This window comes from Calonectris borealis, chromosome 23 (assembly GCF_964195595.1).
Source record: "Calonectris borealis chromosome 23, bCalBor7.hap1.2, whole genome shotgun sequence".
In the NCBI taxonomy this organism is placed as follows: domain Eukaryota; kingdom Metazoa; phylum Chordata; class Aves; order Procellariiformes; family Procellariidae; genus Calonectris; species Calonectris borealis.
In genome coordinates, this window is record NC_134334.1 from 7,339,316 (window position 1) to 7,355,969 (window position 16,654).

The 16,654-nt window shown below is 56.5% G+C and overlaps 1 long non-coding RNA gene across 1 annotated transcript; it reads right to left on the reverse strand.

The window, feature by feature from the left end:
• Positions 1-42: 42 nt before the first annotated feature.
• LOC142092248 (uncharacterized) lies at positions 43-11,490 on the reverse strand. The gene is made up of 5 exons (XR_012676983.1): positions 11,357-11,490; positions 10,714-10,870; positions 5,904-9,571; positions 4,918-5,734; positions 43-1,007 (listed from the first exon to the last, which is right to left on the reverse strand). It is a non-coding gene; the product is annotated as an uncharacterized LOC142092248 (long non-coding RNA).
• Positions 11,491-16,654: the final 5,164 nt, after the last annotated feature.

Consider the following 16,654-nt stretch of genomic DNA (forward strand, 5'->3'; position numbering starts at 1 on the left):
GGAGCGTCCGTCCGTCCCCCTCTCTAACTGACCCTGCTTCTCCCTTGCCCCACGGCCAGGACTGAGGAAGGAACCCAGACGCTGCGGGGAGAGCGCAGCTCTTTACAGAGACAGAGCCCCAGAGGAAAACAGATTTTAAAGAAAAAAAAATATTTAAAGTTTCAAAAAATTGATCATTGTTGGCTTTTTTTTTTTTTATTATTATTTTGTTTTGTTTGCTTGCTTTATTTATTGCTGAAGCCAGAGCCCCTTGGTGTCCTGTGCCAGCGGGGACGTGTCTGCTCTCGGCGGCTGGCTGGGGACCTACGTGATGCCTGCTCTCATCGGATGAGCTCCTGCTGACTCCGGAGCATCGCAAACATTTAAGCCGAGGCGAGCGTTAGGCGCTGGGTATCTTCTCTTGCAGTTATTTTTATTTGTTTGAGGCATGCGCTGAGCATCCCAGAGCACTGCTTGCCTCGGCTGAGCCTCGGGAGGGGATGGAGCGCAGCCAGCAAGTGCAGCCAGGTGCCTTGCAGAGGATGGGCAGATGGTGACGGGGTGGCACCGTCCCCAGGAGTTAGGCTCAACCAGGGTGATCAGTGATGAGGGGGACGTGGGACATTCCTGCATCCCATTGTTGTGGGATACTCGATGGCTTCCTGGGTGTTGGATGGATTTTGGAGCAGCTCCAGTGGCCACTCTGATTTACAGAAGCTCCTCAGCAGCCGCCCAGGGCTCTCGGAGGACGCAGTGTTCCCACCATGCTCCCCTTCCCCTTGCAAGCCCCTCACTTCTCCAGCATCTCTCAACTGGAGACTGTGGAGAGGGGCCAGAGAGGCCATGGTCTTGCAATCCAATGACTCTTAAGGGAGGAAATCCCAGGGGATTTTTTTTCCTCTGTCCCATAATTGCCCCCACCTCGCTCACCAGCATCCCACAAGCCGGTCTCCTCTTCTTCCTCCACATGCCTCTTCTCCACACCCGGTGAGGGGACGGGCTGGGGACAGTCCCCATCCCACTGACTGCTAAGAAAAGCCAAAGTATTAAGTGGAGCAATTGGGGCGGGGGAAAGATGCTGCTGGGGGGGGGAAAGGCACCGCTCGTGCTCTGCCGCTGCCCTCGGGCAGAGAGGAGGGCTGAGCTGCAGGGATGCTGCCGGGTCTGTCCCGACCACCGGGATTTCGTGCAGCAGCAGGGCCCCAGCTGCCCCGTCTCGCTCCCCGCAGGCTGGCCTGGAGCGATGCCATGAGGATAACGCGCTGTCCTCCCCGCTCCGGCTTCCCTCCTGCCTGGGATCGGGTTAGTGCAGAGTCCTTGCTGCCGGGCCGCAGGACGAAATATTTGGAGAACTAATAAGCAGAGGGGCACTGCGAGGGGAGGTGGAAAGCGAATCAGTTCCTCTCTCCCTCACCCACTTGTCTGCGAGTCGAGAGGCAAAAAGGGAGCAGAGAAAAACCTCGAAATGGCACCTCGAGCCAGCAGGAACATCTGCCCGCGGTGCAGCGAGGAGCTGGCATGGGGTGGCATTGCTGAGCCCTCCTGCGCAAGCTGGGAGCTCCCTGCGTGGTCCAGAAAAGCCCACGGAGCTGAGACCATCGCCCTTTGGGCTGGGGGTCTTTGCAAACCTGCAAAGTCTTGTTTTTCCTCCTTGCTTCATCTTGAGAGGGGAAAGGTTGGGGGAACGCGCAGACATACGTTAAATCCCGTCTGTGCTGTGGCAGTGATGGGCTGGGGGAGAGTCTGTGGTCGCTGGAAGGTCTCCAGACACCGTCCGGCTGGAAGGCTGCTGACAACTGACTCGAAGCAGCGCAGGGCGAGGGAGGTTTGCATCGAGGCATCCCCCCAGTAGCCCCCCAGCTGCCTCCCTCCTGCCTGCCCAGCCCCAGCTCCAAAAATCCTTCAGCAAAGGGTGCCAGGTGGCGGGGGGACTGACCCCGGGGGGACACCCCGAGGTGGAGCCACCGTGGGTTGATCCACTTCAATGCAAACCAGAGATCTCCTCGTCCGAGCAGCGCAGAGCAGGGATTGCCTCTCTCAATGGCTCGGTCGGCCAAGGGTGCAGTATTAAATCCTCAGGGAAGGAACAAAGCTTCACCCCCTCCAGCTCCATCTCTTTTTAGCCCCGCAAGGCTGCAAGTTCTCAAGTACCTTGGAGACTGTTCCTCCTCTTCCCAGCTCACGCAGAAGAGGCCACAGACCTCAGGCCACCGGCCAAGTTTTCTGCTCGTTGTCCATCTAGGATGAGGGCCAAAGCTGAACAAGACAATCCAGATCAGTGTGGAGATAATCTCTGCGCAAGGGATTTTTTTCAAGCTGCGATGAAAGCTGAGCCCTGTAAATGTCACCCGGAGATAGCCCGGCTCCGCGGCGCGCTGGCTCTTCTCACAACTGTAAATTTCAGCACCAGAGGGGAGGAAAAAATGCCTTTTTTTTTTTTTTTTCATATTTACTTTGTCTATTAAATAATGAGTTTGTGCTGAAGGAGCCACAGGCTTTTCTTCTCCCTAGCAATCAGGCTCCGCTGGGCTGTGTAAAACCAGCACGTGCTGCAAACACCAAAGAGTTGTTGGTCTCCTCCCGAGAGCCCTTAGCTGGGAGGAGAGGTGCCCAGGCGGTGCCTCTTGACAGCGAAAAGGGGACGCTACGGCTGTCCTTGTCCCTCCTCCCGTCTCTCCTCGGGAGATGCTGATGTTTGGACCACATCCCTGCTTTCCCATCAGCGGAAGGAGAACTTGCTCGCTAATCTTCTGCCTTAACCACTTGACACACCGCTGGCTTAAGAGGCCACTTATCTTAGATTGCAGTCAGTTTGTGACTTCCTCCTGTCGAGAGGACGACGATATTCATCTGCTTAAACCAGTGCTCTCCTCCCCTGCCCGCAGCCAAGGGGCCACAGCTGCTACCTGTGGGAAAACACCCTGCCAGGGGTCTCGGGGTGCCCTCGAGCTGGGAAGGGGCAAGAACTGCCCCTAGATGCAGAGTCGGGGACCTGCCGCCTCTTGCCTCCAAGGCCGGGTGCTGGATTTGGAGGGGATGCGGTGCCCGATGCCCGGCACGCTTCAAGCTGCCCCCAGCCACTGCATTTCACTTGTCCCTTGTCCTTCCACAAGACAGGGACACTCAGCTGCATCCTTTTCATGCCGTTCCCTACGGTCCGGAGCTGCTGCTGGGTCCGGCTACACTAATGCTCTGCCTCGTCTCCTTTCTTTAGCTGTAGCTCTCCATTTCTGTGCTCTCCAAGCTCACCTTTCCACAGGGTTCATGGTAAAACCAATGGCTTCTCTCACTTTGGCCTCCGTGGGTGGCAGGGGTTGAGGGCTATTTTTTTAAGTTCAACCGTTGTTGCAGAAATAGGGTGGTAGGATGGGAGAAAACGAGCCCCGAGGCTCCCAAAAAACCCTTCCTTCAAACGGCTCCGCTCTTGCCCTGGTGGATCCCACCCCATAACCTCCCGGCTCCATCCCTTCTCCTCCCCACTCCAGCTTCAGCCCCAGGCGAGGGACTGTCTCCGCTCCTCCACGCAACCTCCCAGCGTGGTGGTGAAACAAAACATGCTTCACCCTCGTGCTGAAACAAGGTGCAGGGAGATGCCAGCTTCTCTGTGACGTGGATGGAGCAAGACGTTCTTGTCCTCCTCCTCCAGTGCCGCTCATCCTGACCCCTACATACCCCGTACATCCGAGAATCACAGAATCATAGAATCATTCACGTTGGAAGAGACCTCTAAGATCATCGAGTCCAACCGTCAACCCAACACCCCCATGCCCACTACACCATGTCCCTAAGCGCCTCATCTACACGTCTTTTAAATACCTCCAGGGATGGGGACTCCACCACTTCCCTGGGCAGCCTGTTCCAAGGCCTGACCACTCTTTCAGTAAAGAAATTTCTCCTAATGTCCAATCTAAACTCCCTTGGCGCAACTTGAGGCCATTCCCTCTCATCCTATCGCTGTTACTTGGGAGAAGAGACCGACCCCCACCTCGCTACAACCTCCTTTCAGGGAGTTGTAGAGCGCGATGAGGTCTCCCCTCAGCCTCCTCTTCTCCAGACTAAACAACCCCAGTTCCCTCAGCCGCTCCCCATCAGACTTGTGCTCCAGGCCCTTCACCAGCTTCGTTGCCCTCCTCTGGACACACTCCAGCACCTCCATGTCCTTCTTGTCGTGAGGGGCCCAAAACTGAACACAGGATTTGAGGTGCGGCCTCACCAGTGCCCAGTACAGGGGCACGATCACCTCCCTACTCCTGCTGGCCACACTAGTTCTGATACAGGCCAGGATGCCGTTGGCCTTCTTGGCCACCTGGGCACACTGCCGGCTCATGTTCAGCCGCTGTCGACCAGCACCCCCAGGTCCTTTTCCTCCGGGCACTTTCCAGCCACTCTTCCCCAAGCCTGCAGCGTTGCCTGGGGTTGTTGTGGCCGAAGTGCAGGACCCGGCACTTGTTGAACCTCATACATTGGCCTCAGCCCATCGATCCAGCCTGTCCAGGTCCCTCTGCAGAGCCTTCCCACCCCCAGCAGATCAACACTCCCGCCCAGCTTGGTGAACATCCCCTAAGTCCCTCCCCACCACCCCATCCCTCCACACGCTCGCCCCCGTCCCAGCCCCACAGACTCAGCATTCGGTCCTCGTCCTCAGCCCCCCTTGACACCCCCTCCTGCTGAGCTCATCTCTCCTCCGAGCACTCGCAGGCCGACATCTCCACCCAGCCTCTCCCGCTCATAAACCTTCCTGGATGTCCCACTGCCAATTCGAGATCATCGTGGCAAAAACAGGACATCCCCTCCAAGTCCTCCCCACCCTGCTCCAGCAGATGGGTAACTCCATGTTTTTTTTTCCCATTCCCCAAACTCCCAACTTCACCATCATCTTCTCCTCCTTCTTCTTTCACCCCCTTTTCTGCTGGAAAACCCACCCCACGTGCCACGTACCTTCAACCTCAGCTACTCCATGTTCTGGGCTTCACGTTTGCCAACTCTCTGCCCTCCGGTCTGAGCACGGCCAAGCGCGTGGGCAGAGCTGATGTTTCTCTCCAGCTGTTTTGGCCACATCACCCTCGTGCCCTTTATTGGCCATGAACACTTTCATCATTCCCAACTATCTCATCCTCCCTCCCTGGGCATGCTCAGCCTCACCCGCTCTCCTCGCAAAGCAATTAAATCCCCGTGGATGACATTAATAGTCCTCATGCAGAGCATGAATTAGCACTCGCATCCTTTCCCTCCCTTACACCGTCAGCGAACCTAACAGCAAATCCTGCTGCATATTCCTGCAGCGGTGACCACAGTAATTTTCCCGTATCTCCCGCTCTCCCTTTATCCACATGAATTTACCGGCCGGCTGTCGGGAAGCCAGGTGATGGAGTCAGCAGGAAACAAGAGCCTGGGACCACAGAGAAAAGATGCTTTAAGGATGGGACGGTGTCTCTCCGCATGGGCAGAAGAGGATGAGTCCTCCTTAGAGCTGCCACGTCCTGGGAATTGGAAACGATGGGGTCTCACCTCGGTCTGGCATAAGAGCACCCACGCTGGGGTGACCACCGCTCCCACCGCCACTTGCCGAAGATGTCAGTGGTGTCTTGGCCGCCCGGGCGCTGCCTCCATCGGCCCCGAAGCCACGGCAGAAGGCCACGCTGAAGGACGGCCGGCGGAGCAGAGCCTTTGACAGCAGCGTGATCCCGTGACAGCGGGAGGGCGCCCAGCCAGCGCTCCTCAGAGAGGCCTCCCGACCCCGACTGCCAAAATCCTGCTTTAAGTACAGGAAAATAAATTGTGCAACCTGCCTTAGACTGGATCGTAACACCCCGTGCAGGCGGAGGGGGAGGAAGGGGCAGGAGCCGGGCTGAGGATCAGGTCCCACATCTCGGCGGCTGAGGATCAGGTCCCGCATCTCGGCACTTAGGCTGGACCATGCTCACCTCGGGCGCTTGAGCAGCGCCTGCACCGGGCGCTCCCCTCCTCGTCTCTCGCAGGTCATGCTCGGGATGTTTCTGCAGCCGCAGAGCCCCTCCTCAGGGGTCCCAGAGATGTGGCCACACACAAGCCCTGTCCTTCTTCTCGGACCTAGGCTGTCCTCCTGACCTGGCAAGACATTCCTCCCCCCATCCCAAATCTGACCCTGAATATTTCCTCGAGCGCAGGAGCAAGGCATGGTGGCAAGAAGTCTCTGTACCACTGCAGATCCCCAACCTGCCCCGGGCAGTGCCTCAACGCCAGGCGCTTGGTCCAAAGCAGCTAAATCGTACATCAGGGGTCCTCTCCTCCCAGACCTCCAAAAGCACAAATTGCAAGCCTTAATTAGAATCAGCAGCGTGAAAAAAAAACCACCCAAAACCCCTGAGCGGCTGTTGAGCCCACTTGTTCCTCGGGCTCTGATCTAGGACAGTTGTCACACTATCGCGGCTTTGCTCGTGTAACTGGGGTCACGCGAAGCAGAGGCAAGACAGGACAGAAACGTCCGGGTGAGCTCCTCCGCATGCACACCACAAGTGAGAGCTATTATAGCAAGGCATAGTAAGAAGGGGGTTGGAAAATGCACTGTCCTGTTTCTTCAGATGTCCCAGCCTCCCTGAGCTGGGTGGTAGCCAAACTCAGACCATGAGAAGGTCTCACCGCTGCCTCCAGCCCTTTCCAAAAGAATACTGTCAAGCAGGGTTGCAAAGCAGGCAACCACCAGTTAGATAAACTCCCTTCCCAAGTGACTACTGGTGTACAGACCAGGAACCAAAACCGAGATGGCTGGTCACCTCTCTCACCTGCCCTATCATCCCCAGGTGCCCAGAAGATGGTCTCACGCGCTCTTTGCCAGAACAGGACCACTGCTCACCAAGCAGGAGCTCGGCAGAACTGTGACTTCTTCCCCACACCACAACCCAAGAAGCCATCAGCTTCTCCAGTTCCCACCTTTTGGCCTGCAAGATGATTTCAACCACACGTATGTACAAGCATTGCCTTGCTGGTCCAGAAACAAAAGATGCATGATCTGTTCCCACCACACGTTAAGGAACTGTCAGAAAAATTGCCATGGCCAAGAAAGGATGTAGGACACCAAAAGTGCTACCGCATCTTCTCTCTTATCTACAGTTTCCACCAAAGAAACCCAAGAGACTCAGCACCTGACAACGCATGCAATTTACAGCCTCAAAACCTCAACTTTTCCGAAGGAGAAAGGTGGTGCGTGGAAGTTTATCAGCGAATTCTTGAACCCAAGAATTAGAAATTTAAAAAGGAGTTTTCAGCCTGCTTCTGAAAAAGACAGTTCAGGCACCCTGTTGTACTGCAAAAAGCTGCTTGCTGACCTACTGTCCAGGAAGGAAGTTGCGCAGAAAATCCCATGTGGCAGATACCTTCAAACTTGAAATTTGGCTATAAAACAAGATGTCCAAGAAAGACCAAGAAATACAAAACATGGTCAGAGCCAGGGGTCAAGACACTGTGGTTTATACGCAGCTCAGTTAGAAGAGTGAAAAAATCTGGAATCCTGGAAAAAAAGGAACATCAACATTCATGTTGCCTCACAGAATTACCAGGGGTAACAGACCTCGCACAGACAAGCTATCTGACGCCAACCACAGGGTGACCGTCAGCTGGCAGCCACTTCCAAGGACACCATGAAGGTGTTCTGGAGTCTCTACCTGCGGCAGGATATTTAACTTATTTTGCATGGTAACAACACTCTCCAGGCTCATGGGGGGCTGTAGGAAACGCATCTCAGAAGGGTTCATGGTGCAGCTTTCTACTCTAGAGCAAAGTCCTCTCTCTGGAAAGTCAGGGGCAGGTGACCTTGAGCACTTCATCTTTTGCTTCATTAGCAATGAGCCACGCTTCCTTCTACCTGGTTTGCTTTGTTTTGGAGCAAAAGGCAGGCTTGTTCCAAGCCCATCAGTAGACCTCACTAGATTTGCAGTAGTAAAGACAATTGGGTATGGAAGAGGAGGTCTTGCAGCTCCAGGGCTGCCTCTCGCATTCATGGAAGCTGGTGTGATGGTGTCACATCTTTGCTGTTTCATCAAAGCCGAGTGAAGAAAGACACCAGGTCTGATGGAAAGCAGGATGAACAAGTAACCGACGGGGCGAAAGAAGGAAGAAACCACAACCCATGGCACAGCAGGAAGACACATACTCTCCAGGGGACGGGGATCACAAGGGGGAGAGTGGGTCAGACAGGACTCCCAGGATGCTATTAAGAAAGATGAACTTTGAGATGAACATGGGGAAAGGCAGAACAGCCAAAGTGAAACAGCGGCAGTGGAAGCCCTGCAGATAGCTCATTTGGGACTTGGCCTGGTGTAAGTGCTCTGCTTTCTGTGGCCAGCTGGAAAATCTGCAGCCGTTTCATTTCCACCAAGAAACCCGGAACATCTGGGAGGGCCTCAGAGCTGAATTAGATGCAAAATAAATCAGTCCTTTGTGTCTTTTTTTCCTCAATAAAGTCACTTTGCCATCTCAATTTTCCACGTGCTGCAGCTAGGAAAAATCAGGCTGATAAAGAAGCACGCTGGGATGATGGTCACCTCGGAGTCCTTGCTCTGGGCTGCCTGCAGCTTCAGGAAGTCAATGCATCAATTAGACTCCACTCTTGGGCTCCTTCCTTTTACCTTCTCTTGGTTAGAGAAGGCTGGTGTCTATTGTTGTACCTGCAAACCACACGGAGGTTTGAACACAAACCTGTTCTCCTTGGTGAGCATCAAAGCCCTGAGAAGAGAGGACAGTCATGCAATGGAAGGGGATCTTCCAACACCACGGCCGAGAGAGAGCTGCCAACATAAAGGCTTTAGCAGGTGAAGATGCTGGAGGTGACAACATACCATCTAGAGGAGCAGAGGTCAGGACAAAGATGTGGCTGAGGAGGCAAATGGAGATTCTGGAGCTGAGGAGCCTGTCCAGGCAGGAGGCTCGGGACAGAGGCAGTGGTGGAGGTGCTGCAACTTCCCCAAGCCCTCTCTGAGTTTCACAGCCAGCATGAGCTGGAAACCTCCCAGAACCGGGCAGACAGCCCAGGAGAAGCTGAGCTCTGGACTAGTGAGGATGGTGCCTGGAGAGCAGATGAAGCCGAGGTCGTACAAGCCAATTAAGAGTGAGGGCAGTGGGACAAATTTACCTGAAATCCTCCTGCACGGCTCTGCCACAGTTTTAAGAGGAGGTGCCCGAGCTCTCCTAGCAGTAGTTTCCCAGCTGCATCCCCTGCATCTTCCCATGGTGCCAAGACCCACCTGCCCATGTCCCCACGAAGAAGATCCCCCAACGCTATGGAGACAAGAGCAGAAGTAGATGCTTGGTTGGGTAGGTGGAGAGCAGTTGTTTCATTGCTGCTGTAGAAAGCGCTCAGCCCATCGGAGATTTGGGAGGAACCCAATTCTGCCGTGGGGCTGAGCACCCGCAGCCCAGCACACCGGAGGAGGAAGGGAGGGATCCCAGCACTCGGCCAGGGATGGCACTGCGCGTTTCGCAGGTCATCTGAGCGCAACGGCCATTTCCAGGGATGTTCTCGGGCACGGTAACAGACTCTGCCCATGTTTTTCCAGCCAAACCCAGCTCGGGAGGGTCTGTTCTGCATCCTCATGTAGCAGAGGCCCTGAGCTTAATTCTGAAAGTACAATAAAAATCCCCTCTAATAAACAAATTCACAATGGTCTTAATAATGCCAACCCCTTTTTTTTTCCTTTGTAGCAACCAATAGGGAAGCCACCTCAAGCTGTTTTTTCCCCATCCTATTTCTGTCTCCATCTCCCATTTCCTTCTATCCAACGTTACCTTCCAAATTCCAGCTCTGATCCTTGGATAATTCGAACATATTGCATTGCTTTACAAACTGTGTTATTTTATCCCTTTCACCTGCCACTTTTCTTTTAGATAAACACTCGTAACTCCCAACATATCACTTTAACTCTTTGACCGTCACTGGAAATTGAACCAGCCGAGACTTTCACGGGGAAAATTCTTTCCTCTCCTTTTCTTCTCTGTTTTGTGCGTTAAGCCAAGCAAAATCTCACCTGCCTTAGCACTGTCTTCAGATTATTTTACTTAAGCTCTGCCTAAAAATTTCACCAACTTCTGGGGTTATTGTATCTGTCCGGGCCGGACTTGTGGTGTAAAGCTGTCTTAATCACAGCTCCTTGTTGAGGGCTACTCATTTCCTGCCCCAACCGTCACCTCTCAGGATTTGAAGACCCTGGGCTGTGCACAGGGCACCAGATTTAGGTACAGGCGTGCCCCCAACAACGCAGGGAGCTGACACATCTCACACCCGTTTCCCATCCCAGTGCAACGGGCATGGACAGCACCATGAGCAGGAGCTGAGCAAACTGCTCCCAAATCATAGAATAGAATCATTCAGGTTGGAAAAGACCTCTAAGATCATCGAGTCCAACCATCAACCCAGCACCACCATGCCCACTACACCATGTCCCTAAGGGCCTCATCTACACGTCTTTTAAATACCTCCAGGGATGGTGACTCCACCACTTCCCTGGGCAGCCTGTTCCAAGGCCTGACCACTCTTTCAGTAAAGAAATTTCTCCTAATGTCCAATCTAAACCTCCCTTGGCCCAACTTGAGGCCATTTCCTCTTGTCCTATCGCTGTTACTTGGGAGAAGAGACCAACCGCCACCTCGCTACAACCTCCTTTCAGGTAGTTGTAGAGCGATGAGGTCTCCCCTCAGCCTCCTCTTCTCCAGGCTAAACACCCCCCGTTCCCTCAGCCGCTCCCCATCTGACGTGCTCTAGACCTTGGAGTAATGAGGAGCATTTTCCTGGTGCTCCTTCCATATCACTGCCAGCACTCAAAGTCCAGCTGTGCCTCATCCTTCCTGTTGGATCTGAGCTCAGAGTTGCTCCAGCATCACCTCTTGCACATCAGCGAGCCAGAAACAAGCCACGGTGAAGCTGGGGAACAACAAAAACATGGGGCAAAGGGAAAAAATTGCAAGTTAGAAATCCCTTTTTCCCCTACAAACAAAAATCAGGAACACTTCACTCATCATTCTCACATCCATCACCCAGGGATCCCTGTTCAGCTCCTCGGGCTTTGCTGTGCCTGGTCCCCTCCTCAGGACCCAGATCTACCTCCTGTAATCATGGGATCAGCTAAATCACCATCCTTTAAAATGTCTGATCCTCTCAGTTTGATCCTTCCCAACCTTAACTGCCTTAAAATCTGTTGTCCTTCCCCAAACTTCTTCCTTCAGGACACTGGACCAAAGGGGGTTTTTGGTTGGAGTTTGCTAAGGGGGGGGGTTTTGCAAGGAAGTCCCTGCACAGGTCAGAGCCGACAGCAGCCGTTCAGGTGTGCTAAAAGGAGACCAGCATTGAACATCTCCCTCTTCACCCTGCAACAGCTGGACCCACACTGAATCCTGCTGAAAATCCTACCTTGGTCAAGTGCTCCTCACTGCTGGGCCACCACGGCCAGCAGCCTGGTCCTCTGTCTCCCGTGCGCCTCACCACCACCATGTCCTCAGTTTGGGTGTCACCCCAGTCCAGATGGGCTATGGGAACATGTCACACATGGGGCAGGCGAGGTGGTAACAGAGAGAAGCTACTTGGAGCGCAACTTTCTTGCTCCCACGTGAAAGCATCTCCTGGTTTCCACCAGTGGATGCAGTGCTTACTGCCACCTTCCTCCAAGGCCACCTTCACCAGCCTTCAGGCATCGTTTTGGGGGTAAAGAGCCAAAACACGAGGGTTTTGGGGTGTCCCACACTAATGCAGACTGACGTCCAGGCCTCAGCGCTCCACCGTGGAGCCACCAGCCCTTCCCACCAGCACCACTCAAAACCAGAACCCAGGAGCCACCATCCCCTTCCCACCAGCACCACTCAAAACCAGAACCCAGGAGCCACCATCCCCTTCCCAGCAGCACCACTCAAACCCAGAAACCCAGGAGCCACCAGTGGGACCAGATGGACTAAAGCTCTGATATGAGGGATAGCTGGGACGCCTCACAGTTCAGGAGGGAACCCACAGCTCTCCGAAAACTGCTGCTGGCTCCCTTGCCATGAGCCTCAAAAGGCTGCCGGGAGAGGCCTGGGTTAACAGGGCTGCTCCGCAGAGGTCCACCCGCTCAGCCCAGGGTCACAGCCGATCTGTGTCGCAACGTCTCTCTGAGTCATCCGTTTCCTCCCAGTCACCGAAAATGGCCTCAAAGTTTGCACAGATGGTGCTTAATCCCCGTTTTGGACAATGGGCGTTTGGGCTTTTAAAGGACAATTGCTAAATGAAAGCAGGGGGAGGGAGGGGAGGCGCGAGGGGTGGGAGAGGGCACCGGCAGGACTGCAGGACGGAGGCCAGCGGCGCAGCGAGCCGGGCAGCACCCAGCAGGGATGCGGGCAGCACCCTGGTTTAGCCCACAGAGGCTCAAAGCACCAGTCAATGCTAAATCTCAGAAGGATAAGGACCAGGGGACCACGTCCACCCCAGGGACCTTAGCCTGCCTGGGGCTTTCTGTCCTTGACCTGGCCTAGAGCCCTCTCCCTGCACATCACCCTGAGGATGCCATGGCTCAACAGCATGGTCATGGCTGCATGAAAGACGGTGGTAGGCTTGGTGGCCTCTTCCCAAGGCCAGGAGAGCAGCTGGCAGGTCCTCCTCCTGCCCTGGAGCCCACCCACCTCTGGGAAAGGACATCCCCTCCCACCACAGATGGATGGCTGATGCTGTGGTGAATGTGGCCTCCTCAAAGGGGAGTGATGCTGAATGATGCCATGTCCAGCCTGCAAAGGCACCCTACGACGTGCACCCAGGGCTGTGGTGCTGGCATGGCTGGAGGTCCCAGAAACGCCCTCTACAACACGCAGGGTGATGCTTTCAAGGTCTCTCCTCTCCTGCCTGCGCTCAGCTGGACTCACCTTGAGGTGGGGGAACCGGACCCCCGCGCGCCACCCCCCCAGCCCCAAAGCTATGGCAGGACCGGGTACAGCGAAGGTTTAGGGATGGAGGGGGTCAACCCATGCTTGAGCAAGGGGGAAGCCCTTCTGCAGGCAAAATCCTCCTTTCCCATTGTCCTTCCCAGCCACTGGTCCCACCAGTCAGAGCACTGGGGGATTTACAAACAAGTGGAAGAGCAAAGCTGGGCTGAGAGAGGGCAGAGAGAGGCGGCAGGGCTCCGCATGGGGATTCGGGGCAGGGAAAGGCTCTTCCCTGCCAATTCCCCCTCTCCAGCCCAGGAGAGATGACGTGGGGCAGGGAAGGGGGTTGCTCTTTCTCCCCCAAAAGCAGAGCATCGCGTCTAAGTCCCGGGGCTCCCGAGCAACCGGGTTACGGCCGAAAAACCTCTGCTCCCTGTGGGTTAAGTGGGGCTGATACAGCCGGGAGAGGGGAGGTATCGAGGTCTCGAGAGCCCCGAGCGAAGTAGCACGGGGCCAGCTTTCCTCCCTGGCTGCGCTCGCTGTCCCCGTCACGCGTCCACGTCCGTTCGTCGGAGCCCCGCACTTCAGAAGCAATTAGCAGCTGAGTTGAACTAATTCCCCGCGTGGCAGGTCCAACACAAACAGCGCACGCTGGCCCGCACCCCACACCTCCGCGCGCATTCACCTCTGTTTCGGAGGGCCAGGGTGTCCCTTGCCAAGAGCAACACAAATAACCCGCTGCTTCTCCAGGTTAAGAGGCGGCCCTGGAGAGCTGGAGCTTGGTGGCCGGGGCCGGTGCGCGCTGCCGTCGGCTCCGCAACCGGCAGAAAAGCAGCCTCTGTTAACAGCTCGGGTCAGGACGGAGGCAGGCAACAAGGATTCGTGTATGCAGTCCTTGTCCCGGGGGGGCCGGGGTGGGGGGAGAGGCGTGAGGTCTGGGGGCGGGCGGCGAGGGAGTCCCGAGCCGGGGAGCGGGGGATTTTTGGGGCGGAGGGGAGAAGGTACTTGCAAACAGCACCTGCGGGGTGTTTGTCAGCCCCGCGGAGGCTCCAGCAGCTGAAATAACAACTTGGGGAAGGCGGCGGGGGGGGGGAAATGCTGCTGGGCCCCCTCGCCCCAGCGCCGGTCCCTGCTGCTCGGCTCGGGCACTGCTGGGACGCAGGACGGTGGGTCACCACGGGGATCGCCCGACCCCTTCTGGAGCCAGGGATGTTCCTGGGGTTGGTGACAGCCCCTGGCAGGCTTTTGGGACTCACCCAAGGGCTCCTGCTGCTGTTCAACCCCCGCGATGCTGAAGCACGAGCAGGATTGCCAAGCTTTTCTGAGGCGCATTTTGATTTTGGGTGCAACAGGTTTGCCGAGTTGAAATCAAGCCCCCTCTCTCCAAGGAGAGAATGCAAGACACGTCTTGTGACAACCAAAGGAGCCAGGCTGCTCTCCAGGAGACAAACCCGCTGACGGCTGAAGACGGGAGGGAAGATGGCAGCAAATCCTCCCCCTTGGCACGCCAGCTCGCATCGGGCCAGCTCTGCTGGGAGCCCTTTGGCGCAGGGCACCGCGCTGCCAGGCCAGGATGCCACCCACGCAGCCCCGAGCAGGTCAGGGCTGCCCACCCTGCGCAAGCACGCCGGGACAGCCCCAGGGCAGCAGCTGAGCACCCGTCGGAGCCGGCACGCGAGGAGACGTGCGGGGAGCGGAGCGGGAGAGCAGCCGGTGGGGTTATGGTAGCGCTGAGCACCGTGCCCAGGACCAGCATGTACTGGGACCAGAGACCCCGGTGTGCCAGCTCCTCCCCGACGTTCGCTGTTCCTGTAGCTGGGGACGTACTTCTCCCACCCGTCATCCATGCCAGGACACAGCCGGGATGGTGCTGGGAGCACCCGCTACAGGAGAGGAGATGAGAGCCGCATCACCAAGCATCAGCCCCAAATCCACATCTCCCCTGGGTGGCCAGGGACAAACCCCTGCCTCCACAGGGTCCCTTCAAGGACCCTGGGACAGGCAGGGGCTTGGTTGCCCACCCTGCCCGTACTCCCCCAACCAGCAGAGGGGTAACCACATCCCCCCCTGCAGAAGTCAGGCTCACACAGCCCATCTAGCCAGGGGGACCGACATCTCCAAGAGTCACAGAGCAACACGAGCCTTTGGCCCACAGATGCTCGGTCCTCTGCTGCGAGCAGAGGTCTGTCCAGCCCCTGTTGCAACGCACGGCCGGAGATCCACCCCAGCGGAGCAACGCCTGGCTCGGGACACGTTCCCACAGGCGCTGCAAAATCACACCCGCTGCCCCAAGCAGGCGATGGAGAGGTCCCAGGGTCAAGCTATTAAGCCTCCTATCTTTTCAACCCTTAAGCTGTCCTGTGATCTTGGCCAGGCATCTCCGTGCTGGAGCCCATGGCGGGGAGGGAGAGGGGCGTTCGGCGAACGATGCCTCGTGCAAGCGCCCCGAGGAGCCAAGGATTGGGGGTTGCCAGGATTGGGGGGGGGGGGGGGGGGAGTGGCAGGAGGTGGAGGGCTTGGGGGGCTGCCAGCGGGCTGGGAAGGCCCCAGGACACAAAGCAGCCCCTTTTCCACCTCTGCCCAGCCCTTGGGCTCCTTTCCACCATGCCTGCGTGCGCCCAGCAGCTTCCAGCCCCTGAGTGCATCCGCAAAGCCAGAGGAGAGGAAAACGTGAGGGGGCCAGAGCAGAGGCTGGCGGATGGACGGGGTGGATGGACGCACGTTTTGGCCTCAGAGGGAGAGCCAGCCAGCCGTACCTGGCAGGACCAGGCTGTTCTTGGGCACTTACCCCAGTAAGGGCTTGGCCAGCTGCTCAGTGTCTCCTCAGTGTGTTCCACTGCTCCGGTGCAGCCGGTGGCTGGGATTCAGCTGCTGCCACGTCCGCAGGGTCTTATCCTCAGCAGGGCAGGAGGAGGAAAGAAGCCATAAAATGCAAAACATGCCCTGAGATGGGCTACACGGATGCCACACCAACGCCAGCTCATTTCAGGAATGTCGCGCAGGCTGGAGAACTCCTAGGACATCTACCCATGAGATCTCACCCTACCCACGCAAGGTCTTCGGGGACAAGGAAAGAGCCAGGACCACGGAGGGACAAACCTCCAAAAGCCAGGACTGAACAGAGTCTGCCCCGCAAGCTCCAGGCCAGCTGGGTCTGACCCAGCGGCCGTGCCACCAAGCAGACCCCAGCATCGCCACAGCTGCAGACAGGATGCACAAGGTGTATTGCCACCCACTGATGTCCCCTGAAACCAGGGACCTGCTACAACCACTGCCCAGGCTCGGGAAAGCTTGGAAAAAACCAATGTTTCCATGTTTTCTTGGTTCCTCAGCTGTCAGCACCTCCCCAAAACAGAGGGGACCTTCCCAGCCAGCCCTTCGGAGACGCCGATATACAGCCATCCAGCCGACACGCAGCCAGGTCTCAGCCTCTGGTGTTGGCTGTGGTGTGGGTCTCTGGTCCTTCAAGCCCTGACAACACCCAGAGCGACCAAAATGATCCATTTTGTCGCTGCGGCGACATCACGACAGATGCAAGTGCTCGTTCTGCCCGTGTCCGTGCCTTCCAACCAGCCTTCAGGAGGAAAGCAGGCAAGGAGCCAGAGCTGGCAGGCTAAGCTAACAGGTTCAGGGGTTTTTTGGACAGGACGGTGTCAAAAGACTGACAGACCCAGCTGCATACCAGAGCCCTGGTTCTCCGAGCTGCTCCCAAAAACGAAAATACAGCGACGCAGACCTTCCTAAACCAGCACCCCGGTCCCGAGACGTTCCCGTGGGTCATCAGAGCCAGCAGCAGCTCCTCCGGTGTGGTTTGTTTTCATGT